The sequence below is a fragment of the Pelophylax lessonae genome (assembly GCF_965119305.1).
Source record: "Pelophylax lessonae genome assembly, chromosome: 9".
NCBI classification, from domain to species: domain Eukaryota; kingdom Metazoa; phylum Chordata; class Amphibia; order Anura; family Ranidae; genus Pelophylax; species Pelophylax lessonae.
The window spans coordinates 77489333-77505388 of record NC_138776.1 but is presented as its reverse complement, the minus strand read 5'-3'; positions in this window follow the sequence as shown (position 1 = coordinate 77505388).

The window sequence follows — 16056 nt, the reverse complement described above, 5'->3', positions numbered from 1 at the left end:
GCGCCTGTACACGCAGCAGAGGGCCCTCAATGAATACCTATGCGAGTACGGCACCAGCACTGGCTCTGCGCGCCTGGGCTTCTTTTCACCACGGCAGTGGCTTTTGATTAAGGATGCATGCGCTGTCCTCTGAGGAGGCCACAAGGATGGTCAGCCGGGACAGCGCATGCATCAGTGACACCCTACCGGTACTGTTTTTGTTGGAGCACACTCTGCGTGGCATTATGGACAGGGCACTGGAGGCAGAGCAGCAGGAGGAAGAGGAGGACTTCCTTGCCTCTCAAGGCCCCCTTTATCCTGAGAATCCTGACCCCATTATGCCTAGCTCCCAGAGGCCCGAGCAGGATCCAGGGGTGGAAGAGGAGGAGGAGGACGATTCTGCGGGAACTTTTGCAGGGTTTGAGGAGGAGGAGGAGGAAGACATGCGGCAATCTGCAAGGCCTAGTTTGACTCCCTCGGGACACTTTGGAGTAGTACGTGGCTGGGAGGAGGAGGAGCCCGTTGAAGATAATGTCGTTATGAGTGACCCCGAGGAGTCAGCTTCTCAGGCCTTCGCTAATTTGCGACGCATGGGAAACATCATGCTCCAGAGCCTGCGAAAGGACCCCAGAATCAAGGCCATTAAAGAGACTAACCACTATTGGTTGGCCACCCTACTTGACCCCCGGTACAAGTGTAAAGTCTCGGAGCTTTTCCCATCCACCCAGAGAGTCCACAGGATCAAATCCCTTGAGGACAGTCTCAAGAGGAATCTGGTGAACATGTTCCCCGACTCCCGTAGGGTGCAGGGGCGGGGACAACCTACCATGGATTCTACTGGTGGTCACGAGAGGAGCGTTGGAGAAGGCGTGCGGTTGACGGATGCCTTTCGGTCTTTTTTTAGTCCTCACCGCCCAGGCCTCTCAGCTGCCACATCGCATCGACACCGTCTGCACATCACATGGTGGACGATTACGTGAGGGCACAAAGTGACACAGAGGGCTTTTCATGTGACGAATCCGATCCACTGGCATACTGGGTCTTAAGATTAGACCACTGGCCAGAACTGGCCCAGTATGCCATGGAGTTGTTGGCCTGCCCTGCTTCCAGTGTCCTATCGGAACGGGCATTCAGCGCAGCAGGAGGATTCGTCACAGACCATCGAACTAGACTCTCCACCGACTCAGTCGACCGTTTGACATTCATTAAGATGAATCAGTCGTGGATATCAAGCTTTGATGCACCTGATGCAGACCTTGTAGACTAGGCTATCGTTGTGATGTGGCAGTTGAGCCTCAGTTTAAGCCTGGACCATGGTGCCACCCTCAAACCCTCCTCTCATTCTCTTTACGTTCACAGAACCTCATTTTGGTTATGACAAAAACGACAATGTTTGCGCACCTGTTCCACAGGTGCACACCTTTACAATTTTTGGGCCTCCTTCAACACCAGCTCTTTGGGGTTAAGGTGGGGAGGCTATGCTAAAACAAAAACTACAATGTTTGCGCACCTGTTCCACAGGTGCACACCTTTACAATTTTTGGGCCTCCTTCAACGCCAGCTCTTTGGGGTTAAGGTGGGGAGGCTATGCTAAAACAAAAACGACAATGTTTGCGCACCTGTTCCACAGGTACACACCTTTACAATTTTTGGGCCTCCTTCAACACCAGCTCTTTGGGGTTAAGGTGGGGAGGCTATGCTAAAACAAAAACGACAATGTTTGTGCACCTGTTCCACAGGTGCACACCTTTACAATTTTTGGGCCTCCTTCAACACCAGCTCTTTGGGGTTAAGGTGGGGAGGCTATGCTAAAACAAAAACTACAATGTTTGCGCACCTGTTCCACAGGTGCACACCTTTACAATTTTTGGGCCTCCTTCAACACCAGCTCTTTGGGGTTAAGGTGGGGAGGCTATGCTAAAACAAAAACGACAATGTTTGCGCACCTGTTCCACAGGTGCACACCTTTACAATTTTTGGGCCTCCTTCAACACCAGCTCTTTGGGGTTAAGGTGGGGAGGCTATGCTAAAACAAAAACGACAATGTTTGCGCACCTGTTCCACAGGTGCACACCTTTACAATTTTTGGGCCTCCTTCAACACCAGCTCTTTGGGGTTAAGGTGGGGAGGCTATGCTAAAACAAAAACTACAATGTTTGCGCACCTGTTCCACAGGTGCACACCTTTACAATTTTTGGGCCTCCTTCAACGCCAGCTCTTTGGGGTTAAGGTGGGGAGGCTATGCTAAAACAAAAACGACAATGTTTGCGCACCTGTTCCACAGGTGCACACCTTTACAATTTTTGGGCCTCCTTCAACACCAGCTCTTTGGGGTTAAGGTGGGGAGGCTATGCTAAACAAAAACTACCATGTTTGCGAACCTGTTCCACAGGTGCACACCTTTACAATTTTTGGGCCTCCTTCAAAGCCAGCTCTTTGGGGTTATGGTGGGGAGGCTCCGCCAACACCAAAACTACCATGTTTGCGCACCTGTTCCACATGTGCACACCTTCATAATTTTTACGCCTTCTTCAACACCAGCTCTTTGGGCTTACAGTGGTATGGCTCCGCCAACACCCAAACAACAATTTTTGCGCACCTGTCACACAGATGCATATCATTGTAATTTTTTTCCTTACAAAGGCAATTATTGCTTTCATTACCAGCACTTTCATAGGGATATGGTGTCAAGGCATCGTCCGCACCACCAAATGCCCAATTTTTAAGCATCCTTTACTTCTATTCAAAGTCAAGAGACAACAGTATTCATCCAAAACATCTCTAATCTTGTTCACTATGCACTACATTGTGGCCCCTACCCCTAACCCTAACCCTCAATGTATCCGTGCATATATGTCTGTTTCTTGTGAGAATTCAAGTTAAAGTGCACCAAACACCATTTTACATGAAATAAAGTGCAATTACATACATCTTTGGACTTCTTGAAACATTTGGTAATAATAGCCCCATTGTGGAAATACACCCGTTAATTATATGCACATTTAAAGAGACAGCACCTTTTTCCAAAAAAACCTCTAATCTTGTTCCCAGTGCACTGCATTATGTCCCCATCATACACATTGGCTGAGCCGTTGATTAGGAGCAAAAGAAAGGTGCGGTTAAGCAAAAAAGTCATTTTTGAAGGTTTGGTATGCTGTAATTCTGGTTCTGGACATGCTACAGAGCTGAAACTTCACAGGTACACCTTTTAGAACCCCCAGACACTAAATCCAAAGAAATCTCTTTTTTTTTTTTTTTTTTAATTTTTTCAATAATTGGCTATCTATCAAAAACGACAATTTTTAAGAACTTTTTTTTGTGTGATTAATAGTCCCTGGGGCATGACCCAGAACCCTAGGCACTTTTTAGGGGCATTTATTGGGTTTTAGGGCTTAAAAATTGTGTTTTTTGATTACAGAAGTTCGGGTCCCATTGATTTCAATGGGGTTCTGAAATCCGAACCGAACTTTCGTGAAGTTCAGGTGTTCTGGTCGAACCGAACTTTTCAAAAGTTCGATCATCCCTAGTGAGAATGTCTACGTGATTATCTAGAGCAAGGGTCCCATGTAACCTTAGGGTTCCTCCAGAGCTTACTAGGGGTTCCTTAAACTCTGAGCAATTTCTGCCTCTCAGATAAGTAACCACTGACACCGATGATCTTGTTAGCTATCTAAAGGTGGGATTCTTTCCAATGACCACCAATGTAAGGAGCTTTCTCTCCAGTGACAATCACACTAATGTATTACCAAAGAATATAAAAATACTAGTTATGGACTCAACCAGACATGGAAAGGGTATGTATATATACACAACCATCCTGGTAGCCAAAGCACCATATAAATTCACTTTATTGTACACAAACATATTCTTAAAAACAATTTCTGAAAACCTCCACTATGCTACAAATGGGTGACCAAGTGCATACTGTATCTATGTTAAACACAAAGAATTTGACATTGCGAGGATAAACCCTGGTATATATATATTGTGATGTCCAAGCAGAAAAAATGTTGAAAAAAATGTGTTCATATGAGGAATCTATATTGATGGATCAAATGCAACATATGCAGTGTCTATATGGAAACCCATGTCCATATAGTGATATATAAGTTCATGAGCTTTGAAAGTCACCATATGCATGAAAGCGTTGTAGTGTGGTCTAGAGGAGGGCCCACTTTTTTTTTTTAAGCCCGTGGTGTGAAACACACTCAAGCTACAACCGGTGCATAAAAAAGTGCACACACGCAAACGTGAGAAACACAAAAAGTGCACAGGGTGTACACATGGCCCTCCTCCAAAAAGGAAAGGCCCTAACCCTGATCCCACGGGGCGCAAGGCTCCTGACACGCACTAAGGTACTCACTTGGTCCTACCTGGCCGAAACCAGGTAGACCCTGTTCTCTGGGAGGACTGCCAAAACAGCCCACTCCAAGTACTAGATGGGGCTCCCCCGAAGGCAGACCCCATGAGAGAGGGTGAACTAAGCCAGAAGGCCATATCCACCCCCTCCCAAGACTTTCAGGGCAGGCCCGAGAACCCACGTCCTACTAGTCGTGCCGTGAAAAGTATACACCGCCACATAAAAAAAGACAAACGTGAACACACACAACACAAAAAAGAGTGGGGAAACGGAAGTGGAGAAGTGCTGGTAGTGTCAAAGTGCAAGACCTTGACAGGCTCCCCGGCCAGGAATAAAAAATTCCTCTTGTCCCAACCAAAAGGCCTGTCCCAAGAGGCAGGTGCGAAAAAAGTGTGTATGTGGTGCAGTGACCAAGGTGCCAAAAACTCAAAGGTGAACTGCGCCTCACCAGTGAGAAATACGGCACCCCTGGGCTGCCACCCCAGGGATACGTACACCACTGACTTTTTTTCGGTCACGGCCTATATAGAGGAGGGTCCACTATATAAGGGGAAAAGATATGCAGACCTTCAACCACCTCCCTGCCACAATATGGTAATAATGAAGTTTGTTTCCAGGAAGTTCTTAGTCCTTAGTGAGAGCAATATAGATCACACACATTAGTTGATGGCTAATGAGCAACAGCATAATTGCATACAGACAGTTTGATGGCCAATAAGCAGTAGCGTGGTCACACATACATAGATTGGTGGCTAATGAGCAGTAGCGTGATCCAGGGGAGGGTTGTGAAGTCATACGACCTCCCTCACACCTTATATTGAAAGGCTTGTTTATGCATATATACGCTGGATGATGGTATATCAAAGTTCCTGATGTGAGCACATTTATTGCACATGCAAATCCTATTATAGGTTAATGTAGAGGCGTGATCCAGAGGATGGCTCCAACCATAGAAATCTTTAAAAGCTCCCTCACGTGCCTATTGTAAATAACCACGTATCCATCAGTGGCTCGCAGAGTCTCTTGTGTGCACTGCAGGTGTGTTCACACTAATGTACAATTATTAGCAGGGGTTCCCTGAACCCAGAAAGATAGTTCAAGAGTTCTTCCATGTAAAAGAGGTTAAGAAAGGTTGGTCTAATGACCAGACCACCCTTTGTACCCCAGGACTCCTCCAGAGGTTGCTAGGAATTCCATCAGAAATTAGTAAAGTTTGCCTCTCAAATTAGTAACGAATGACTCCAATGATATTCATAGCTATCTGTAAGGATGTAATTCTTCAACTGACTAACAATGTAAGGAGCGTGCTTTCAAATGACCAACAATGTAATGGGGCACCTATCCCAGTAATCACCAATGTAAGGTCCCACTGACCACCAACCTAAGGTGGGTCCTTCTCCACTGACCACCAATGTAATGGGGCCCCTCTCCCAGTGGTCACCATTGTAAGGTCCCTCTGACCACCAACCTAAGGTGGGTCCTTCTCCACTGACCACCAATGTAATGTGGCCCCTCTCCCAGTGATCACCAATGCAAGGTCCCTCTGACCACCAACCTAAGGTGGGTCCTTCTCCACTGACCACCAATGTAATGGGGTCCCTCTCCCAGTGGTCACCATTGTAAGGTCCCTCTGACCACCAACCTAAGGTGGGTCCTTCTCCACTGACCACCAATGTAATGGGGCCCCTCTCCCAGCGGTCACCAATGTAAGGTCCCACTGACCACCAACCTAAGGTGGATCCTTCTCCACTGACCACCAATGTAATGGGGCCCCTCTCCCAGCGGTCACCAATGTAAGGTCCCACTGACCACCAACCTAAGGTGGATCCTTCTCCACTGACCACCAATGTAATGGGGCCCCTCTCCCAGCGGTCATCAATGTAAGGTCCCACTGACCACCAACCTAAGGTGGGGCCTTTTCCACTGACCACCAAAGTAATGGGGTCCCTCTCCCAGTGGTCACCATTGTAAGGTCCCACTGACCACCAACCTAAGGAGGGTCCTTTTCCACTGACCAATAATGTAATGGGGCCCGTCCCCCAGTGATTACCAATGTAAGTCTGTCCTTCTCCCACTGAGCACCAAAGTAAGAGGGCCCTTCTACACTGACCACCGAAGTAAAGGAGCTCTTCACTGACCACCAATGAAAGGGGAAACAGGTCATTAAAAGGAGGGGAAATTACAACGTTCACTGTCTACTTTTATAGACATTTTTTTTATTGTAATATAGACATACTTTTTTCCTTTCATTGTTATTAGTGAAAATAATGATGTTACACAGAGCCCTGAGTGTCAATAGTTAAAGTATGTCACATTCTTTGTTTGTTCTTACAAAGCAAACCGTATATTTAGTCATTATAAGCAGGGGTTCCCTGGGGCTCAACGTTACTGCAAGAATTTCCTTCATGTTAAAAAGGCTGAGAAATGTTGGTCTATACCAATAGGACCTTTAAATATGCAATAAAACAAATTGTAAGTCTCACCAGCATAGCCTCCCTTTCCTTTCTTGTTTGAAAATTTAAGTTTTTTGGTTTTTTTTCTTTTGGAAATGTTACTCCTTTCTGCCTATTTCTACCTGTAAGAAATGATCAAAGACAGGATCATTTTCATTTTTTATTTTAAATTACCAGCTGGCTTTTTTCTCTAACTTTCTTCCTTTCTCTGCATGCTGTAAGACATGGGACCTTGGTTCTTATCCTCCTAACCCTATGGTCACTGAGTATTGAGCTTAACCACTTGCCGACCGCAGATATACTGTGGCAGGCTGGCTCGGCTGCAAAAATCGCCGTACCTGTACGGCAATCCACGGGATCCTGGGGGCGCACGCACCCATTAGCCAGCGGGGAAGAGAACAGCAGTCTGCTGTTGTTCTCTCCTCCTGTTTAGGAACACAGGTCTCTGTGTTGATTCCACAAGCGCATCCCCCACACAGTTAGAAAACACCCCCTAGGCATACACTTAACAATTTGATCGCCCCTGAGTTAACCCCTTCCCTGCCAGTGTCATTATTACAGTAAGGCTACATGTACACGGGACATTTTAAAAAGTCCTTTGAACGCTGGAATTTTACAGCTATGTAAAGGACGTTTAAAACGTCCGTTGTGTCGCGTTTGCAGCCGCGTTTAGCGGGAGTTTGCGCTCAGATCCGTTTTTAGAGGTCAAAAAAATCATTCCCCTTTAAAATGGAAAAAGGCAAGCGCTAAACGCGGGTGATCGCGTTCGGTCCCGTTCGGCCGCGTTTTGCGTTTGAAACGCCGGTAAACACACGTTCTGAACATCCTGAACGCAAATAATTGCTTTCCAAAAAACGACACTGAACTCAACTGCCTCTAAATGACTGTAAACGACTCAGTGTACATGGACAGATAAGATAACATAGAGGAGAGTTCAGGGGCTTCTGAAAAAAGCGCCCAACTGCTCCAAAACGTCCGTTTACAAGTAGCAGTGTACATGAGGCCTAACAGTACATTTTTAGCACTGATTACTGTATTAATGTCACTGGTCTCTGATCGCCATCATTACTAGTAAAAAAAATAAAAGATAATAAAAATTACATAAATATTTCCCCTAGTTTGTAGACGGGATAACTTTTGTGCAAACCAATCCAAAATACGCTTATTGGGATTTTTTTAACCAAAAATATGTAGCAGAATACAAATTGGCCTAAAAGGATAAAAACATTTGATTTTTATTGGGAATTTTATATAGCAGAATGTGAAAAATATATATTTGTTCCAGAATTGTCGCTCTTTTATGTTCATAGTGCAAAAATTAAAAATCACAGTGGTGAACAATCACCACCAAAATAAAGCTCTATTTGTGGAAAAAAAGGACATTTTTTATTTGGGTACAGCCTTGCACGACTGTACAATTGTTCGTTGAATTAACACAGTGCCGAAACACAGAAAATGGCCTGGTCATTAAGGGGGAAAACCTTTCCGGTCCAGAAGTGGTTAAAGTGACACTAAACTATATCCCTATTTTCCAGAAATAATCTATTTATTTATTAATCTATACATTTATTTATTAATCCATGCACATCTACTACTTAAAGCAGAACTAAAGGTATCAATACTCACATGTCCAACAGTCCCTCACTGGCGCCGACATCTTCTTCTGAGTGCCAGTCTTTGGACCTCTTCATTGGCCATCGTGGGATGACATCACTCCTGCGTATGCACAAGAGCCAATCATCTCAGCACTCAGAGACCGGCACACCGCTGTAAGCTAAACTGCACACACGCAGCTCAGTTTACTGTGCCAACCAAGACAGGGAGCAGGCATTTTATTTCAAAAGAGATATCGCATGTCTCCTCTGCAATAAAAACCTGCCTGCTCACTGTTGTTTTACAGCGGAACTTTAGCTCCACTTTAGGCCCCTTTCACACTTGTACAACTTCAAAGACGTGCTGACTTGCGAGTGCAACATTGGTGCAACTTTGGATGGGTGCAACTTGGATATGACTTGGCTTTGACCAGTTTTAATAGACAACTGTTGCACACAAGTTGCATTGTATAACATTTAGGTATTATTTTCATGCAATGTCTGAGGGTTAACATTGAAGTCTATGTCCCTCAAGTTGCATGAAAGTCAGACCAAAGTAGTGCATGAACTACTTTGAAGTTGCTTCAACTTTAAGTTGCGCATATATAAATGGGTATCATTGGAAAACATATGGAATGACATGTCGTGCAACTCTGATGTCCAAAGTTTCATGGCAAGTTGCACAAGTGTGAAAGGGGCCCTAATGGTCCTGTAATCCATTTTTCATGAAATTGTTTCTTTCTGATCCCTTCTACCAACTTATTTGAACTCCCAAACTTCTCTTTTTTCCCCCCCACTTTCTTTTAGATTGAAGTGAGGAGTGCATGTTAAGCATCATGCACATGGGCATACCTATACGTACACCTATGCGAAGAGCTATCTTGGCCTGTACAGGTTACATACAGTAGGTGTTCCATGCATCTAGGTGCAGGCAGTCCCAATCATGTCTTTCGGGACACAGCAGCTGCATGGTCACAGCCGCTGATCCCAAGTTAGCAACCATCCCGATGCATGTGCACGTTCCTGAAAGCAGACAGCGGGCATGCAGTTCACCTGCTACGTCTTAATAAACATGAATGAGACTGTCTGAGCGCGGCCCTTCATACGCAAAGGTATGCCCGCGTGAATGAGGCCTAAGTCATGTACATTGATCTATACACACTACAGATCCCATAGTCTATAATTCATCTCAGGAACAAACATGAAAGGTTGGCTACGTTCCTTCATATAGTGGAACCATGGAGAAGGAATGTAGCCACAGCCTAATGCATTAGGGTGTGCACCCCAAACCTCAAACAAACATGCATGTGTATGTATATATAATATATATGTATATTACAATTATTATTACAATTATTATTATAATACAAGATTTATATAGTGCCAACAGTTTGCGCAGTGCTTTACAACATGGGGGCAGACAGTACAGTTACAATACAATTCACTATAGGAGGAATAAGAGTATATATATTTATATATATTTCATAAATATACATTACTTATTATGTATATATATATATATATATATATATATATATATATACATATACATATATATATATATATTTTTTAAATATATGTATATATATATATATATATATATATATATATATATATATATATATATATAACATGTACAGTATTCTATATAAATGCACGTTGTAAACAAACATTTAAAAATGTATTAAAATATGGACAGTGTAAGTAGGGCAGAAGTGGGTGTCAGTAGGCACAGGTGATTAGGGTGTGCCCAGGCACATCTGGCACACTTTGTGTGCACACCTAAGGCAGCCACCCTTTAGCAGAAAGTCAGATCACAGCAGCTAAAAAAAAAAAAAAAGATTATGAATATGGAGAAGGCTGAGGGCAATAGTAGGAGTTAAATACATACTTTCATATTTTTTAAAACCAAAGTTTATTTCACTTTAAATTAAATATTTCTAGCAAGAACGGAGTAGTTATTTGATTATTGCATACCCTATGAGAAAAGGTGAGATTATTATTTTTTTTTTTAATTTACAGGACTGAAGACAAAATTTCTTTTAAGCACTCAAACATTTCTTCAGCATCTAACCATTCCCTCCAGCTTTATTGTAACAAATGTTAATCTCTCCTGCAATTTAACAATGAATTGTACTTCACTTCCAAGCCACTAAACGGTACTGACTCTTGTAGCAATCTGTTGTTGCAGAAGATTTCCCAGTGGATATGCGTAGCGTGTGTCACTTGTTTGAGGGAATCTCGAGGTCTCATCTCTTCCACTTTCAATTATGAAGTCACTCTACAGCTCCCAACTGTCACTTATTAGCCTGTTGCCTTTCAGCTGACTGCCCTTCGGCATTTGATTGGCTGCGGTTGCCTGTGCTATATGCAAGTGTATGCTGTAATGAGAGGATGGATTAAAGTCTCAAGCTGCCCTTTGTGTAACAGAATTCAGGATAATCCTTTGCTTAATCTTCTTTAGCTCAAAGCAGCATCTTGGGGTAAAGTGATACTCCTGGGAGCTGGCTGGGCTTCCTCTATTCTTCCAGTTTAGTGGATGGAAAAAAATAGAGCAAGGCTCTGGCTACTGCATATAGCATTATCTGACGTGTCTGCGGTACAATGGTGCAATGATTGCGTTGAGTCAAGTGACTACTCGTATGGGACTTTTTGATGTATTTAAATAAAAGTCTCTTAAATGGGCCAAGAAAGTTTGTTTTTAACCTTCTCTTTGTGTATGGGCTTCTCCGAGCTACACAGTATAACATCAGACAGCCATAATGGAAGGTGCCATTGTACAAGAGATACTTTACATGCCACTTCGGTTGTCCCCGAGGCAAAGCATCCATTCAGTGCCATTGCGTAATGCCCACATTCTTGGCCAGCGCTTACATCGTCATGTATAGTTACATCTCCCAACTGTCTCTCATTTGAAACCAAGCCCTTGTGTCCCTCTTTTCTCCTCAAAATACCCCGTTTTTGGTCTGATGTATAGACCTATATAAAATAATGCACTATATACAGTAAATACCCAATGTATAATAAACCTTTCATCCAGCCTTTATATTATTGCATCTTTTACCATAAAATAATAATAAAAACTGCTTTTTTTATCATTTTAATTTCTGCGGTAAGACTTACGATATGTTCTGCCCAGGGCCGTCTTTAATATTGATTGGACCCTGGGCAAACATTTTCTTGGGCCCTCCCGAATTCACTTATCAACTATTTGAAGACAGGCTCAAGGGGCAACTGCTTTGGGCCCCACAACAATGACGGGGCCCAGGGCAGCTGCCCCTTTTGCCCTGTGTTAAAGACAGCTCTGGTTCTGCCCTTGGCATGTAAATGTTGTTTCTTCCTCCTAATTTAGCTGGTCCCCCCCACACTAGTGCCGCTGTCTGATTTCAGGGTGGCTCTATTGCCTTCCATGGTCCCACTAAGACACACTTATGTGCATCCACCTAGGAAAAATACATTTTAAAATGATTTTATACCTCAGACATTAAATAGGAGCAAAGCATTTCCCTCTACGCAGTGGTTCTCAACTCCGGTCCTCAGGACCCACTAACAGGCTAGGTTTGCAAGATAACTGAAATACATCCCAGGTGATATAATTTGCTGCTCAGTGATTGCAGTATTCTAGTCTGCATCTCCCCAAGGTAATACTTAAAATCTAGCCTGTTAGTGGGTCCTGAGGACCGGGGTTGAGAACCACTGCTATAGTGTGTTCTTGTCTCCAATAAAAACACTAATTGCCATTTCTGTCTGCTGTGTCATTCCTCTGCTATCTGCATTAATAACTTCTGACAAGTTTTCCTGACACCAAGAGAAAACTGATGACAGGTGAGTGATCTCCAGCTGATTGACAGCCACAGCTCTGTTCCTGTGTGCTGTGTGAAGGGGGGTGTGTCCCTTTCCTTCAATCAGCTATCAGAGCTCTCCTCACTGAGCTCTACAGAGTGGAAATTTTCGCTCCCACCCCACCCCTTTTTTCTGACAGCTCAGGTAAGTTTTACAAATTCTGCACTTTGAACAGATGTAGAGAAGAGAAGACTGCAGATAAACAGGTACAACTTATGTAGGAGGATTGTTTAATTTCTGTGTATAGCCTAAAGATAGCCCCTTCACTGGGTATATGTAAAGGTCTACTGCCACTTTGAGTGACTAGAAGTTCAGGGAAGTGGTGCACAGGAACCCATAGGCTGCAGAGGTAAAGATAATCCATTGGAAGAATGGGTGAAAACTCTGCGCTGTCAATGTGTATACCAAAAATGCATATAATTTTGTGAAATAATCTCAGTAAGGTTTGCTGCCAACGCTCAAATGCCCATGCTCAGCGAAATAATGTATAAAAAATAAAATGTAAGTGTTGCGCTCCCTCAGCCGAGAGACTTTTAAACTGTAAAGTGCAAAGAATAGTATGAATGTCAGGTGATTGTTATGAATTATTCATAGCTACATGCAGACAATGATATAGCAAATCATATTCATCATCTCATTAATGTAAAGTGCAATACAGTGAACCATCCATAAAGTGCACTGTGCAAAAAAACTCCAGTAGTGAAATAATTTAAATTAAAATTAATTATGCATAAATCCATTCCCATATATAAAGTGCATGAAAAACAAAACATCAATAAAGTAGTGTCAGTCTATTCAATGATTAAACAAATTATTGATAAAAAACCAGGTGCGTCCCTTGTTTTTCTATCAAGAATTTGGTTCATCAATGGATGGACTGACACTACTTTATTGATGTTTTGTTTTGTATGCGCTTTATATATGGGAATGGATTTATGCCTAATCAATTTTAATTTAAATTATTTCACTATTGGAGTTTTTTGCACAGTGCACTTTATGGATGGTTCACTCTATTGCACTTTACATTAATGAGATGATGAATATGATTTGCTATATCATTATCTATATTTATCGATGAAATATTCATAACAATCACCGGACACTTTCATAATATTCTTTGTACTTTACAGTTTAAAAGTCTTATTGCACTAATCGGCTGAGGGAGCGCAACACTTACAATGTATTATCTTTAAAAAAAAATAAAATGTACTGTATTTTCTGGCGTATAAGACTTTTGAACCTCAAAAAAATCCCCCAAAAATGGGGGGTCGTCTTAGACGCCGAGTATAATATTTCCAAGGTAACCTAAGTATAAGTATTACTGGTAGATGAAAATTAGGGGGGTCGTCTTATACGCCGGAAAATACGGTAAGTGTTTCTGACCTTTTTGTAAATGGCATTATTGTCTTCTGCTTGATTGCTCCATACAAATAATATACAAAAAATTTGAGGTTTTAATACTACATTAAAAAATTATAAGAAAAATATAATTTGTGGGCTAAGTCAATTATTATTTGCTGATTAATTCTTTATCATCCATGTAACTGGTGGAGTGACAGTGGTCTGTTTTTATTCTAGATACTTTGTGCTAAAAGGTGTTCTGCTTTTTTATTCCAGAAAGTTGGGAAGTTTGTTATAAAATGAACTAAGCGTCCAAGAGTGGAAACCCCTCATAATGGCCACAGCGGGTGTGCACACCTTCCAGTCTCTCTATCAAGAAACTCTCAAGTGATTAAACTCTTCTAGAATTTTTCTGATGATAAATACGGGACCTGCTGTCACCAAAACTCCAGCACATTAGTCAATTGGTATCTAGCATACCTACTTACCTAGACTGTAGGGTCTCAGATTAGATGGATTAAAAGTTAAGGTCAGGAGGACCCAATCACACTTGAACTGAACATCTTTGTTTTTTCTCTAAGCTTTTGTTGAGTGTTTGCACAGTTTTTTGTGTGTTTTTGCACTCGTTTAAGGCTTGAGTGTTTCATTTTTTTAGTAAATGTTTTTTACTATTTTTTTTTTAGCCAATAGAAAGCTAATTATCAGGCATTAAAATGCACAAAATGTTTTTGGAGAAGTTCCCATTGAAGTCTATTGAGGCTAAAACACACAACTTTGCCCCAAAAGAAGCTCAAGCTTTTTTGAGTAATGAGCTTTAAACGACACTACGCTCAGGTATGAACGGGCGTCATTGGCGTCACATAATGGAAATCCTAGTGTAATACATTAAAGGGCTTCTGGTGAAGCTTCAATCTGCTCAGATGTGAATGAGGCCGTAGTGGGGCATGCTCCTCCATAGTCACTGTCCTGTGGTTCAGTATTGTATAGTGTATATTAATAGAAGAAAAATTTCCGCGCTACATGTGACAGAAAACCAAATGATTAAGAACAATAGTGAGCAGCTGGCACAAAATCAACTAACAGTGATTCAAAAAATACAATAAAAACCAAAAAGTGCAGCGCTGAAATCAGTATACAATTATATAGCTGAAAAGCTCATATAAAGAAAACAAAAAAGGAGAGGGGATAATGTCCAAATGAATAGTCCCAATATTAAGTGCAGAGATGTGAATCCACGTGCAAAATAACTTTCTTCCAGTGACACCAGGGAAAAGTGTAGGAAGGGGACACCCTTGTGCTCAGGTATAACAAGCAGCTTACCGAAATTCCGTGGCTGCTCAATTTAATGAGACAGCCTCTCCCAGCTAGTAGTAAACCAGTAGGTCAACCGATATCAAGCTCAGGTGCTTCGAAAGACTCCAAAAGCCGAAAGCCGTTTCCGGTGTGTTGTTGCCCATAGCGTAATCCCGTAAACCAATAGGTAAATTTATTAAAAAAACTACTTACAATTTAAAAGACAAAAACAGGCATGTAGTATGTGCCGGTCATGGATCTAACCGCGGCGTCCCGCAAGTCTCCAGATCAGCATATGGATAAACAGCCGGCTTCGTTGGGGGGCGTGTGGACGTTTATGTCTGGGATCGCCAACGTTTCGTCATAAGAAAGACTTCTTCTGGGCCACATACTACATGCCTGTTTTTGTCTTTTAAATTGTAAGTAGTTTTTTTAATAAATTTACCTATTGGTTTACGGGATTACGCTATGGGCCTCTGTTTCTTTCTACATATGGCTTTACGTTCAATGGAGTATATGAGAAGTTCCAAGTGTGCCACATATTAATGTGATCGGTTTAACAACACACCGGAAACGGCTTTCGGCTTTTGGAGTCTTTCGAAGCACCTGAGCTGGATATCGGTTGACCTACTGGTTTACTACTAGCTGGGAGAGGCTGTCTCATTAAATTGAGCAGCCACAGAATTTCGGTAAGCTGCTTGTTATACCTGAGCACAAGGGTGTCCCCTTCCTACACTTTTCCCTGGTGTCACTGGAAGAAAGTTATTTTGCACGTGGATTCACATCTCTGCACTTAATATTGGGACTATTCATTTGGACATTATCCCCTCTCCTTTTTTGTTTTCTTTATATGAGCTTTTCAGCTATATAATTGTATACTGATTTCAGCGCTGCACTTTTTGGTTTTTATTATAGTGTATATTAGCAGTGTGGCAAAAATTACAAAATAAAAGGAACAATATTCCAATTTAGAAAGTAGATCTATAATTCCATAGTATGGCACAAATTGCACCTGTCTGATGCCTTTCTAACAGTAACCTGTATCATGTACGATATGTTAGTTGACATACACGTTATAGTCCAGTGTCTTAGAAAGTAGTTGCAATTAAACTGGAGCATTAAGAGAAATCAGCCAAAACTTGTTTTCAATTAACCTTAATCAGATTAAAAGATTTAAAAAAATATATATATTAAA